Consider the following 12,465-nt stretch of genomic DNA (forward strand, 5'->3'; position numbering starts at 1 on the left):
GATTCATCGAAGTTGGTGCCAACATCTCGTTCACGCATACCATAAAGTCAGTCATCCATCACTCATATTTGTTTACCAGTTGCTACAAATGTATGGGGAAACAATCGACACCACAGTAGACTCCCATAATGCCTCCTGAAATAACTAACAACAACTTTTAAGACGTTACATCACAAGATCATTTAAAAGTGAAAGTAAATGAGTGTAACCATTTAGCGCTTGAAATTCTATATGGCTCTGTGCTGCTGGTGCCTCAGTACAGCAGGGGAAATGCTGTAAATAGGCTAATATTGTATGTTAGGCCTTGAGCGTAAATTTAACGGTTTTGTAAAGAGTGCATAACCTTTTGCGAAATGGGCTGCAGATAAGTATACAGTACTGCTTGAGGTTGAATTTGAGTGAATTCAAGAACATTAATAGTCGTGGTCATTGAATGAAATTTGTCTCAAATCAATGAAAAGTCATCATTCACAGTCTGGTCCACATTGACTGTTGTTGTGCAAACTGTGTAACAAGCATTGAAGTAGTGACCGCAGTACTGAGAAATGCTTCTAACCAATCGCAATAGTACATATTTAATAGTATATCCAATAATATGTGATTTTGAAACAACATAATTAATTAATATTAATAAATATTATCCACTGTTCCTAATTACTAATATTGTAGTTCAGATGGGAGGGGAAGCAGTAAATCTGACCATGTTTACCTGATTTTGGAGACCAGCAAGCATAATGAATGATGATTGGCTGAGCTGAATGCAAACACAGAATGATGTAACTCTGTGGAATTTGGACACGCATTTTTGTTGTGTGAACTGACTCCTCTTCAGCTGAATAAAGAATACTGATTATTTACAGTTCATGCCTCAAACCTTTTTCTCCGAACTCCTGGAGTCTTACAAAAACCAATACGGAGGAGAATTAATTGTGCAAAAAATTATTTGTCTGATTTCTGGTTTAAATTTCTGTACAGATTTATTCATAAAGTGGTGATTTAAAAAACTCACAAATTCATGAAGTAACAAAAAAACTCTCGTCATTTTTATAATTTCCAAACTAGTCATTGATTACACATGAAAATACTCAACATTGGGAACATACACAGTGGAGGGAATATTGTTGTTAATGAATGAATTGATTGTTTGCAGTGGTTGTTCATCCACAGAGAGATTTGTGCTTCACCATAGTGAGCTTTTTAACCCCACCCCTCCCTCCCGTGGTCAATCGCCTATACGCTAGTGTTGTAGCAGGATACCCAATGGTATTTAAGCAGGCTACACAAGCCAAAGACAGGTCCGCATCTACTACACACATTCATTCGCCACTCAGATACTCCCGCTGTTTGTTTTGTGGAGGGCTTTCTTACAGTTGGTGAGCTTGATGTGATGAGTTTTGGTTTCTTGCTGTTGGTGACCTCGAAGCACCTTTCGATATATCTGAGGGGCTTCCTACAGTAGTTTGTGCAGTATAAGTAGTACAGCAGTAGCCTATAACGCAGTTTTGTGGACCAAATTGTGGAGGAAAAGCATTCACTTTGTTCACCTGTGTAGCCTACTGAAGAATCTAATGTCTGATTGGTGAGAAGAAAGTACTGATCTGCAAGTACAGAGCTGAAGGACCAATGATTATTCTAATACAATCTAATAAGATATAATAATAATGAATCTCAATAATACAACCTTATTATTCTCTGAAAGTACACATCTGGTTCTGTGTTCCCTTCTTAATATTTGTAGATGCCGGAAATGGGGAAAATAATTGCTACTTTGACGCAGTGACATCCCGCAGATGACAATTGAAAATTTTGGTTAGTTGTATGTTTAGTTAAAAATTCTCAGTGCTAGAGAATTTGTTGAAAAAAGGGAAGTTTTTTTTCAATCTCAAAAAATAACAATGACCCAACAGAGAATCAGGTATTTTTTTGTTGTGGTTATTTTTGCATTATTTTACCTTTTGAAGAGTAGGTTCTTTAGAATTTTTTTCAAGTTTCAAAGTCAGCTTTCTAGAACTCTATTGCCTTCAGTTATCAGTAGGGATTGTTACATCAGCATTAGAATATTCGGTTAACATTTTTAGCATACAGTGATTACAAAATTAAAAATCATGGAAGCAAGAATTCCAACAGGATTATATATATATATACGTATAATATCTGGGAAAAAGTCATATTTCTTCCTGATTTGGCTCTGCACTCCAGAATGTTTGTAATCAGATAATGTACATGTAGGTAAAGTGCATATTTTCAGCCTTTATTTCAGGGTATTTTCACATTCTTTGGTTTCACTGTGTAAAAATTACAGCACTGTTTATACTGTAGCCCCCCCCATTTCAGTGTACCATAATGTTTCAGACATATTAGTGTTAAGCAAATGAAAGTAGTTATTTTTAGTACTTTGTTATCCTTCACATGCAATGACTGCTTGAAGTCCGTGACCTATACACTGTAAAATAATTGGCCACAGATTTACAGCAAATTTCTGGCTGCTAGTTGCAGTGATGTTATAGAAAGCTTCATAGCAATTTACTGTTAAACTATTCACAGTAATTTACTGTGACATTAATTTACTGTGACATACTGTGGCATTTACAGTGCCCTTGGAAAGTATTCAGACCCTTTCACTTTTTCCACATTTTGTTACGTTACAGCCTTATTCTAAAATTGATTAAATTCGTTTTTATTCTCAGCAATCTGCACAAAATACCCCATAATGACAAACAGAAAACTGGTTTTTAGAATTTTTTCAAAATTTATTAAAAATAAAAAACTGAAATATCACATTTACGTAAGTATGCAGACCTTTTGCCATGACACAAAAAATTGAGCTCAGGTGCATCCTGTTTCCATTGATCATACTTGAGATGTTTCTACAACTCGATTGGAGTCCACCTGTGGTAAATTCAATTGATTGGACATGATTTGGAGAGGCACACACCTGTCTATGTAAAGTCCCACAGTTGACAGTGCATGTCAGAGCAAAAACCAAGCCATGAAGTCAAAGGAATTTGTCCATAGACCTCCGAGACAGGATTGTGTCAAGGTACAGATCTAGGGAAGGGTACAAAAAATTTCTGCAGCATTGAAGGTCTCGAAGAACACAGTGACCTCCATCATTCTTAAATGGAAGACGTTTGGAACCACCAGGACTCTTCCTAGAGCTGGGCGCCCGGGCAAACTGAGAAATCGGAGGAGAAGGGCCTTGGTCAGGGAGGTCATCAAGACCCCGGTGGCCACTTTGACAGAGCTCCAGAGTTCCTCTGTGGAGATGGGAGAAACTTCCAGAAGGACAACCATCTCTGCAGCACTCCACCAATCAGGCCTTTATGCTAGAGTGGCCAGACGGAAGCCACTTTTCAGTAATAGACGCAGGAAAGCCCATTTGGAGTTTGCCAAAATGCAACTAAGTACTCTCAGACCATAAGAAACAAGATTCTCTGGTCAGATGAAACCAAGATTAAACTCTTTGGCCACGATTCCAAGTGTCACATCTGGAGGAAACCAGGCACTGCTCATCACCTGGCCAATACATCCCTATAGTGAAGCATGGTGGTGGCAGCATCGTGCTGTGGGGATATTCTTCTGCGGCAGTAACTGGGAGACTATCAGGATCGAGGGAAAGGTGAACGGAGCAAAGCACTGAGAGATCCTTGATGAAAACCTGCGCCAGAGTGCTCAGGACATCAGACTGGGGTTAAGGTTCACCTTCCAACAGGACAACGACCCTAAGCAGACAGCCAAGACAACATAAGAGTGGCTTTGGGACAAGTCTGTGAATGTTCTTAAGTGGCCCAGCCAGAGCCTGGACTGGAACCCGATCGAACATCTTTGGAGAGACCTGAAAATAGCTGTGCAGCAACGCTCCCCATCCAACCTGACAGAGCCTGAGAGGATCTGCAGAGAAGAATGGGAGAAATACCACAAATACAGGTGTGCCAAGCTTGTAGCATGATACCCAAGAAGACTCAAGGCTGTAATCGCTGCCAAAGGTGCCTCAACAAAGTACTGAGTAAAGGGTCTCAATACTTGTGTAAATGTGATATTTCAGTTTTTTTATTTTGAATAAATATGCAAAAATTTCTAAATCTGTTTTCACTTTGTCATTACGGGGTATTGTGTGTAGATTGATGAAATAAAAATTAATTTAATCAATTTTATAATAAGGCTGTAACGTCACAAAATGTGAAAAAGGTGAAGGGTCTGAAGTGATGGGGTACATTCATCAGCACTGGGCAATGACATCTGGAATAATTTCCACCTTGTACTGCTTAGATTATGTACCAGAGTTCAGGATAGCAGGACTAACAACATTACTGTACGACAAATCATATCGAAAGGTTGTCTTTGCCCATATTGTTGTCTTTGCCACATACAGCATTTGTGATTTAGCGAACTGATGTCGACTTGAATTTCATAGGCTGCAGATACATAATACTGTTCTGGTTGTGAATGAACTTCAGTGAGAAAATAATTTAGAATGCTGTGATCATTGAATACATTTTGTGTCAAAGCAAAATCATTTACAGTTTAGTCCAAATAGAGTGCTGTTGTGCTAATTGTGAAGAGTTTTTAAAAAGTAAACTCAGTATTGAGAAATGCTTACAAATATCTACACTGCAATAGGTGGCGATATACATTCCTCTTGTTGCTATAATAATCAGTTACAGAATGCATTTTCTGCTAGGGCTGTTTCTTCCATATTAAAGTGTGTTAATGGCATTTTGACATTATTGAATTCATAATTTTTTGGGGATTTTAACTAGTGTATGGAGTAGACCAATGATATATGCTTTGAAGTCCTATGGCGCTTAGATGGTGCTTATATGGGTTTGGGGAGTAACAATCCCCAACTACAGTATGACTGCGACTCTGCAATTTGCTTACTCAACTGCCTGGACTCCTTTTCAGAGTGTTCTGGAGTGAGTAGCACTTCCAGCTCCTGTTCACGCTCCCCCACCCCTGAGTGAATCTCCAAACTGCCAAGCTCGGAAAAGAGGAAAACAACAACAGACAGGATACAGTCGTCACCCAAACACAGTCTACTAAACATTGCAGAGCTAGGACAACAGCAAGTTGCAAATGGGAAAGTTGCCGATGTCACAACAACATGAGGTTGTTTTCACTCTGTGGCCATATTGTACAGAAGAAGAGAGCAGATTTATCATCTGAAAATGTCAACAGGCGTATTTTTTTAGCCACTGGCTCAGTCCAAAGACTTAGGAGGATGACTGAATTGAATGGTGACAGGCTTATGTTTTGTTTAACTCATAACATTGTTTGAAAAGATTAAAAGCTCTTGTTTTTTTATTCATAGAGCCAGTTTTTGTCCTATAGTCAGGCCTCAAAGCAGAAATTGGGAGAACTGTAATTTGGAATGCGTGAATGTGTGTGTGTCTGTGTGTGTGTGTGTGTGTGTGTGTTTGTGTGTGTGTTTAGGTGTTACATTTCAAGGACATTTCTATGAGGGAGTAGGTGTAAGCTACCTATATATTGTGAGCATTAATAGCTGAATGTTACAGTCAATTTGGTGTTGTTTAACTTGTTTATAGTGAAAATAATATAGTAAAAACATGAATAAGTATCACTGCAGAAAATAAAGTAAAATAATATAAATAAAGTCGAGTAAATAAAAGATACAAAATAACAGTACAAATTTAATAAAACAAGAAATAAAAATATGAATAAGTATCAATGGACAGAACAAAAATGAATTAAAAGCCAAATTAAAAAGGACGGTTTTCAGCTGCCCAACTGAGTCTGCTGTTCTAATATTTTGTGGGAGAGCGTTCCAGAGTTTTGGTGCATAATAGCAGAACGCACTTTCACCACAATGCTTGTAGTATCTACCTCATATCTGGTAGCAGCACAGTGGTTTGAGCCTCATTTGATATCTTGGACCCTTGATGACTTAAAGCCATTTAGCCAACACATGTGCTCCATACTGCATCAGCATAATTTACAGCTGAATCTAGCCCCACCCCCCAATTCCCATAGAGATCCATTCACATGCAAAGAGTTTTTGTATCGCTTGTAGGACAACCTGCCAATAAGATGTCCAGACTCTGATGATGTTGATAGGTCACAGACATCAGGAAGTCATGGCATGCAAATGATATGAAACCAAATACAAAACATGACTCTTTTATTTTACGTTATGCTAATTTGTCTAAAACACTGAAATGGGAGACTGCGTATAAAAAGTGCTGTAATTACTACATGGTGCAACCAAAATGAATAATACCCTTTAATGAAAGCTCTGAGTCAGCACTTCGGCCACGTGTGAATTCTTTGATTACAAACAGACAAAATAAAATATTACATCAGAAAAAAGGACAAAATGCGGGTGGTTTTACTGTTGTGGCTGATCGGTGGTATACAGTGCATACAGTAACATTTTGGACCATTCATAACAATCACACATACTACAGAAAAGCATTGCACTAATTGCTAATTGCTAAGTTTACTTACACATTGTATAATGTACTTTCTCATATTAATTTTCTTGACTTCATGTATGCTTATTTATTATTATTTACATTACACACATACAGTCATAAAAGTCATTCTTATATGAACTCAACAGTATACCATAAAAATGCAAGCTCGCCATACATGTGCACTTCAAAGTACTAAGACTTATTTCTACTTGTAGTTGTAGGCTACTATTAGTACTTCATTGATAACCACAAATGAATTATGCTTCGACATGTCTTTTTACACCCACCATGCAAAAATATCTTGTTTGTTTTAAGCCCTAGACTTTCTCATTCTCTTCTCATCTACAATACAACCGCTTCACTAAAAATCTCCTTAACTAATTAAACTTTCTTGGGCAGATTTCCCACTGTACTGGGACAAGTTACCTCAACATGTTACTTTAATCTATTACAACTGTACTGCCAACATCTCCATACAGACCCTCTTCAATCTCTTATAACAGCTACCATATCATCACAATGAACTTATTCTGTTTCTCTCTTATCACTTTGTCTTCTCAGATGGAACCCACAACCGGAATGACAAGCCCGGAGCTGTATGGATACATCCACAATGTATCACCATTTATGAAAACGAGCTGGATCAACAGAACATACTTCACTGCCATTTTGCAAGAAGAAACACAACAACGTGAAATTATTGTCTATGACACCTCCCAGCATGCCCATTATAAAAACATCAGTAGCAAAAGGTGAATTCTATACTTCATTCTTCAATAAGTACATTCACAATTACCTACAATTTCTCCCTACTGTAACCTGTTTAATTTCAACAATACCATTCCTCCTTCCTCATTTTTGCATTTTCTCTTCAGATCATCATGCCACTACTAACAACCTCTTCACTGCTGCCTGTACTAACACAACTCTTTCAAGAAAGAATTCCTAACAACAGAAACCACTATCCTTTTCACATTATACATTATCTCTTTCAAAACTGACACAATTCCTTTGCCTTCACAGACAACCTGTCAAAATCACCAATCCAAAAATCGAGCCATCCAAACAGAGACCCGGTGAGCTAGCCACCTTAATAATCGAAATCACCAATGTGCAAACCATCGAAAGCTTGGACTTCGACCATGATCCCACTGTTGCTCATCCCCAAACCACCTTGGCAGAGATCCTTGCAAGTTCTTCTGAAAAACGCAAGGTAAACCCTCAATACAACATTACAACATCAATATCATAACAGCCTGTAATGCCTGCTTTCAAATCAACTGTTACAATAATACAACTATATTTTAACGTACATAATTACATATATAACAATTACCCCTTTGCGTTATCATATATAATACCTAAACCCATTGCAAACATTGTTATTCACATAATGTTCATAACTACTACCACACAACATCAAATACAACAAATCACTTCCAACTCATTATTCAGTAGTGAAACATCCAGAGCCATTTTCAGCCTACAATAAACCTCCTTCAGGTGTGCATACTGTGGAAGTATGGTTTTTCTTCATTCTTTTAATGTTTTTACATTTCTTCTTATTAAAGATTGTACTGATCAAGAATATATTTAAATGTATGTGATTATGGGATGATCACTGAAGAACAGTTGGTATTCTGTGTTATGTTTAAGAATTTGTAACTAAGGAAAGACAGTGGTCTCCTTGTACACTGATGCATACTACCTAGAGAATCTTTGAACCCCAGTTGCAGGAGGAAAAAAATTGAAAACATTTACTTGGTGGAATTTTGTAAGTAACTTCTGTTGGGAACCAGTCTTGTGCAGAAGACCTTTGAGTTGCAAGAGAAGAGAAAGGATACCGACCTAGAAAGAACTGATTTGCTATATCTAGTAAATGTATAGATTATATTCTATTAAAATGAATGAATGAAAATCAAAGTAATCACGGCAACGGTAATGATATAAACATAGTTTGTTAGAACATGGTGGTGTGTATATGAGTCAATATTTCAGTTGGATTACAGCATGTAGTGAATGCATGTGAAGTGCATGTACTTTGGAACTGGAAGATGGAACAATTGTTAACCATGAGGACAAATACTTGTTATTCAAGTCATGCATATACATTCCTCTGTAAGTGTGTGCAGTGAAATATTTGTTATTGATTAAAATGGAAGATTATATCATAGTTATTGGTAAACTAACTGATGAAACATAAGTTTGACCTAGGCTGGGATTGGTTATTTTAAAGGGAAGATACATCAAGGTAGGAGGAGATCTGGTTGTATAAAAAGGATGTAAAACATAATGCAAGGAAGCTCTCTATGTGTCTTTATGGTACTGGAGACCTCCCGTAGGCCTATGTACATGAAAAGGATTATTGATTGAAGAGAATAAAAAGGTTATTAGAAGAAATCATAATTTCTAGTCTTTATTCTTGCATCACCGACTCACCTACCGAACCTAAGAAGGGATTTTCCTCCACAATACTAAAGCAGGCCCAGTCTGCATGCGTTAGCTGAGTGTGCCGTGAATTAAGAGGCTCTAGCTCTGAGATCACTTTGAGCATATCAGTTGTGAAGTAAAAAATGATGTCTGCAGGATGGGCCAAGTGAATATATTTTTTTCTTCCCAACGGCTGCATGCAGCTCACCTCTCATCACCAATTACTTGACAGTGGCATCTAAAATTATTTAAAAATTATAATCATGAGAGAGGTTTGAAAGTGTATAACATCTTTAACTTAAAACTAATAAACATTTTACAAATGTAACAGATAATCTTACAGCTTTAAATGACATTATTTATTTCATATAGTGACATTCCTTGCAGTTGTGCCACCTGACTTACTGGTTGCGCCACCTGACTTTAACAACCAATTTCAAATTAAACAGGCTTCTACTTGGACAACTATATTAGCTTTTGCCTTTGCTATCAAGTTCACACATATAATTTTTCAATAGAATGGAGTTTTATGATAAAATCACATTTTTCTAGTTTTACATTTGTTATACCACCTGACATGGAAAGTGTACCAGTAGCTATTTTTATCAATATTTCACACAGATCTACAAACCTTTTCACTCAGCCATAAAGCTCACTTGGCATCCTCTTGATAATGCACTATCCTGTTTACTGTTATTACCTCTTCACTTCACAATAAAAGTACCATGTTTACAGTTGTGCCACCCTGACATTTGAGAACATACTAATTGCTGGACAAAAGTTTTTCAATTATCTCAACAGCTTTAAAGATATTGCTATTTGTAAAATTGGATTTGTTTGAAAGCTTTCAAACATAAAATCATGCCATAGTATTTAATTTTGAATTTATCATGAATACCATTTTCAATAGTTTTCTTAGTCTCTTCATTTGCATACACAGTTGTGCCACCTGACATTTTGGGGGTTTGAGATGCCAAAACATAAAATAATATATATTATTTGAATGTACTGAAAATGTATTCAAATAGGCTTTATAGAATAAAATGATACATGTCATGAATTGATTTTACAAGGAAATAATGCGCTCAGACACAAAAATATGCATGTCATGTCATTGACTCACGAAACTCTACATAGTCTTCTACTCTCATTTGGCTGTACATAGTCTTCTACTCTCATTTGTCTGTACATAGTCTTCTAATCGCACTTGGCTGTACATAGTCTTGTACTCTCGTGTGGCTGCACATAGTCTCTACTCTCATTTGACTGTACAGTCTTCTACTCTCATGTAACTGTACATAGGCTAACAGTGGTACAGCACAGACAGATAAAAATGTATCATTGTTATTCATACACCACTTCAGAAAAAGTGGCAACACTTTTTCAGTTCAGTTTTCCAGATATTTCACTTCTATTAGCACATCTCTACAATTCCCAACTTATGCCCTAACACATGTACTTCATTCTTCTTCATATCTCTACCCAGGTCAACATCACTGTGGAAATCAAGGCACTGCGCGAGGAGGGGACACAATGGGTTGAAGCCCGACAGAAAAACCTACCCATGGCCAGATATGCTGTGGGGGACAGTACTGGCAACATGGACCTTACTATTTGGGATATCCCAAAACTTGAAGTGAACCAGTGGTATGCCCTAACCAACATTTCAATACGCACCTTTAATAAAATCTCACTATCTACAACCCGCAGTACTGAGGTCAGACAGACCGAAAAACCAAATACTGCATCACTGGCTCCCACCATACAAGATGACGCAACAGAAACAGAAACAGGGCCAGGAGCAGGAACAGTAACAGAAGCAGGAAAATGACTTCATACAGCTGTGCCATGGGTGTCCACTCACCCCAGCTCTGCTCACCCTGTATCTTACAAACTTGATGACCCCAATGCAAACATGCACATTCTTTGCATCAGCCCCATTATTAACTATAACATTGAAAAAGCTCTGTTTCATGTGTTAGGATATGATGCAATAACCACATCACACTGCTGTAGTGAAATAAAGTAATACTCAAGCAATAGGCCGGTCAAGCCATCTTAAAATGAGCAAGATCGGACATTTTAATCTTTTTTCCGTGAAACTAATATTCATTATATCCAAATATACTTAACGGGAAGATTGTTTGGGTGAAAATGTCAGAGTGACTTATATTCTATATGTATGTGTGTATATTTACTAATATTAACGAATACAATAACTCACATCCTGTAGTTTAGATGGGAGGAGGGCTGGGCTGGGAGGGGAGTTCTGCCCAAGCTTACTCTCTAAAACAACAAATCTAACCTTATTGACCTTATTTGGGTGTCCAGTAAAATGTAATAAGTGGTGATTTGCTAATGCTGTAACTATATACAATAATTAAAGATGAGGCCGGTCGAGCCATTTTAAATGAGTGAGACCTGACATGTTAACCTTTTATTGATTGTATAGCCTATATTCATTATATTCATATGTGTTAAAAGGGAGATGTTGGAGTTAAAATGTTACATTTTATATATGTGTATTTTTCTTAACATAATTAATTAATATTAATCAATATTATCCATTGTTTCTAATTACTAATATTGTAGTTCAGATGGGAGGGGATGCAGTAAATCTGACCATGTTGACCTTATTTGGGAGACCAGGAAACATAATAAATGATGATTGGCTGAGCTGAATGCAAACACAGAATGATGTAACATGACTGTTATAAATGCCCAGAGGGACTGCATCTCTGTGGAATTTGGACACGCATCTTTATTGTGTGAACTGATTTCTCTTCTGCAGAATAAAGAATACTGATTCTTTACAGTTCCTGTCTCAAACCTTTTTCTCACACTTGGAGTCTTACAAAAAGCAATACTGAGGAGAATGAATCGGGCAAAAAAATTATTTGTTTGATGTCTTTACTATTATTTATTATTTGGCTTAAATTTCTGTACAGATTTATTCATAAAGAGATGGTTTAAAAAACTCAAATTCATGAAGTGATTAAAAAAAACACTCGTTATTTTTATAATTTCCTAACAAGTCATTGATTACACATGCAAAAATCATCATTGGGAACGTATGCAGTGAGGGGAATATGGGAGACAAATTGATTGTGTTGTTAATGAATGAATCTCAGAATTGATTACTTCTGCATGCTCACACTGCTCATTCCACACCCCTCATACCCACTCCCATGACCTGGTCCCACCTCTTAGCCACCACTTCTGGATGAGAGATAGAAACCACCTGTTAGCTCTGTACAGTCTTACTTCAAAATATAAAGCTCATATGGACATTGAATATTGGTCTGTAACGCTGCTATTAAATACTGCTGGGGCACCATCTAGAGGCCAGTACTGAACTGCAGGCTGTACTAAGATACAGTGTGGAAGTGTGCACTTCCTGGGTTTACAGCTGGAGGCCTGTGGTCCACAGGGGGGTTCGCAAAGGTACCACCGCGGATCTGAGATCACACCCTCTACTCCACCTCCGAGCCTGGGTGGGGGTCTGTGGATCAGAAATGGTTGAAAACCCCCAATGTACACAATGAGCTCTCATAATGTTTTACAGCTGGATTTTCCCTGCAGACCAAAAATAAAAAAATTA

The 12,465-nt window shown here is 37.4% G+C and overlaps 1 long non-coding RNA gene across 1 annotated transcript; it reads left to right on the forward strand.

Moving 5' to 3' along the window:
* Positions 1-6,632: 6,632 nt before the first annotated feature.
* LOC135246363 (uncharacterized) lies at positions 6,633-10,602 on the forward strand. Its single transcript, XR_010327640.1, has 3 exons — positions 6,633-7,186; positions 7,458-7,647; positions 10,351-10,602. It is a non-coding gene; the product is annotated as an uncharacterized LOC135246363 (long non-coding RNA).
* The last annotated feature ends 1,863 nt before the right edge of the window (positions 10,603-12,465 follow it).

Source organism: Anguilla rostrata, unplaced genomic scaffold (assembly GCF_018555375.3).
Source record: "Anguilla rostrata isolate EN2019 unplaced genomic scaffold, ASM1855537v3 scaf0216, whole genome shotgun sequence".
NCBI lineage: Eukaryota > Metazoa > Chordata > Actinopteri > Anguilliformes > Anguillidae > Anguilla > Anguilla rostrata.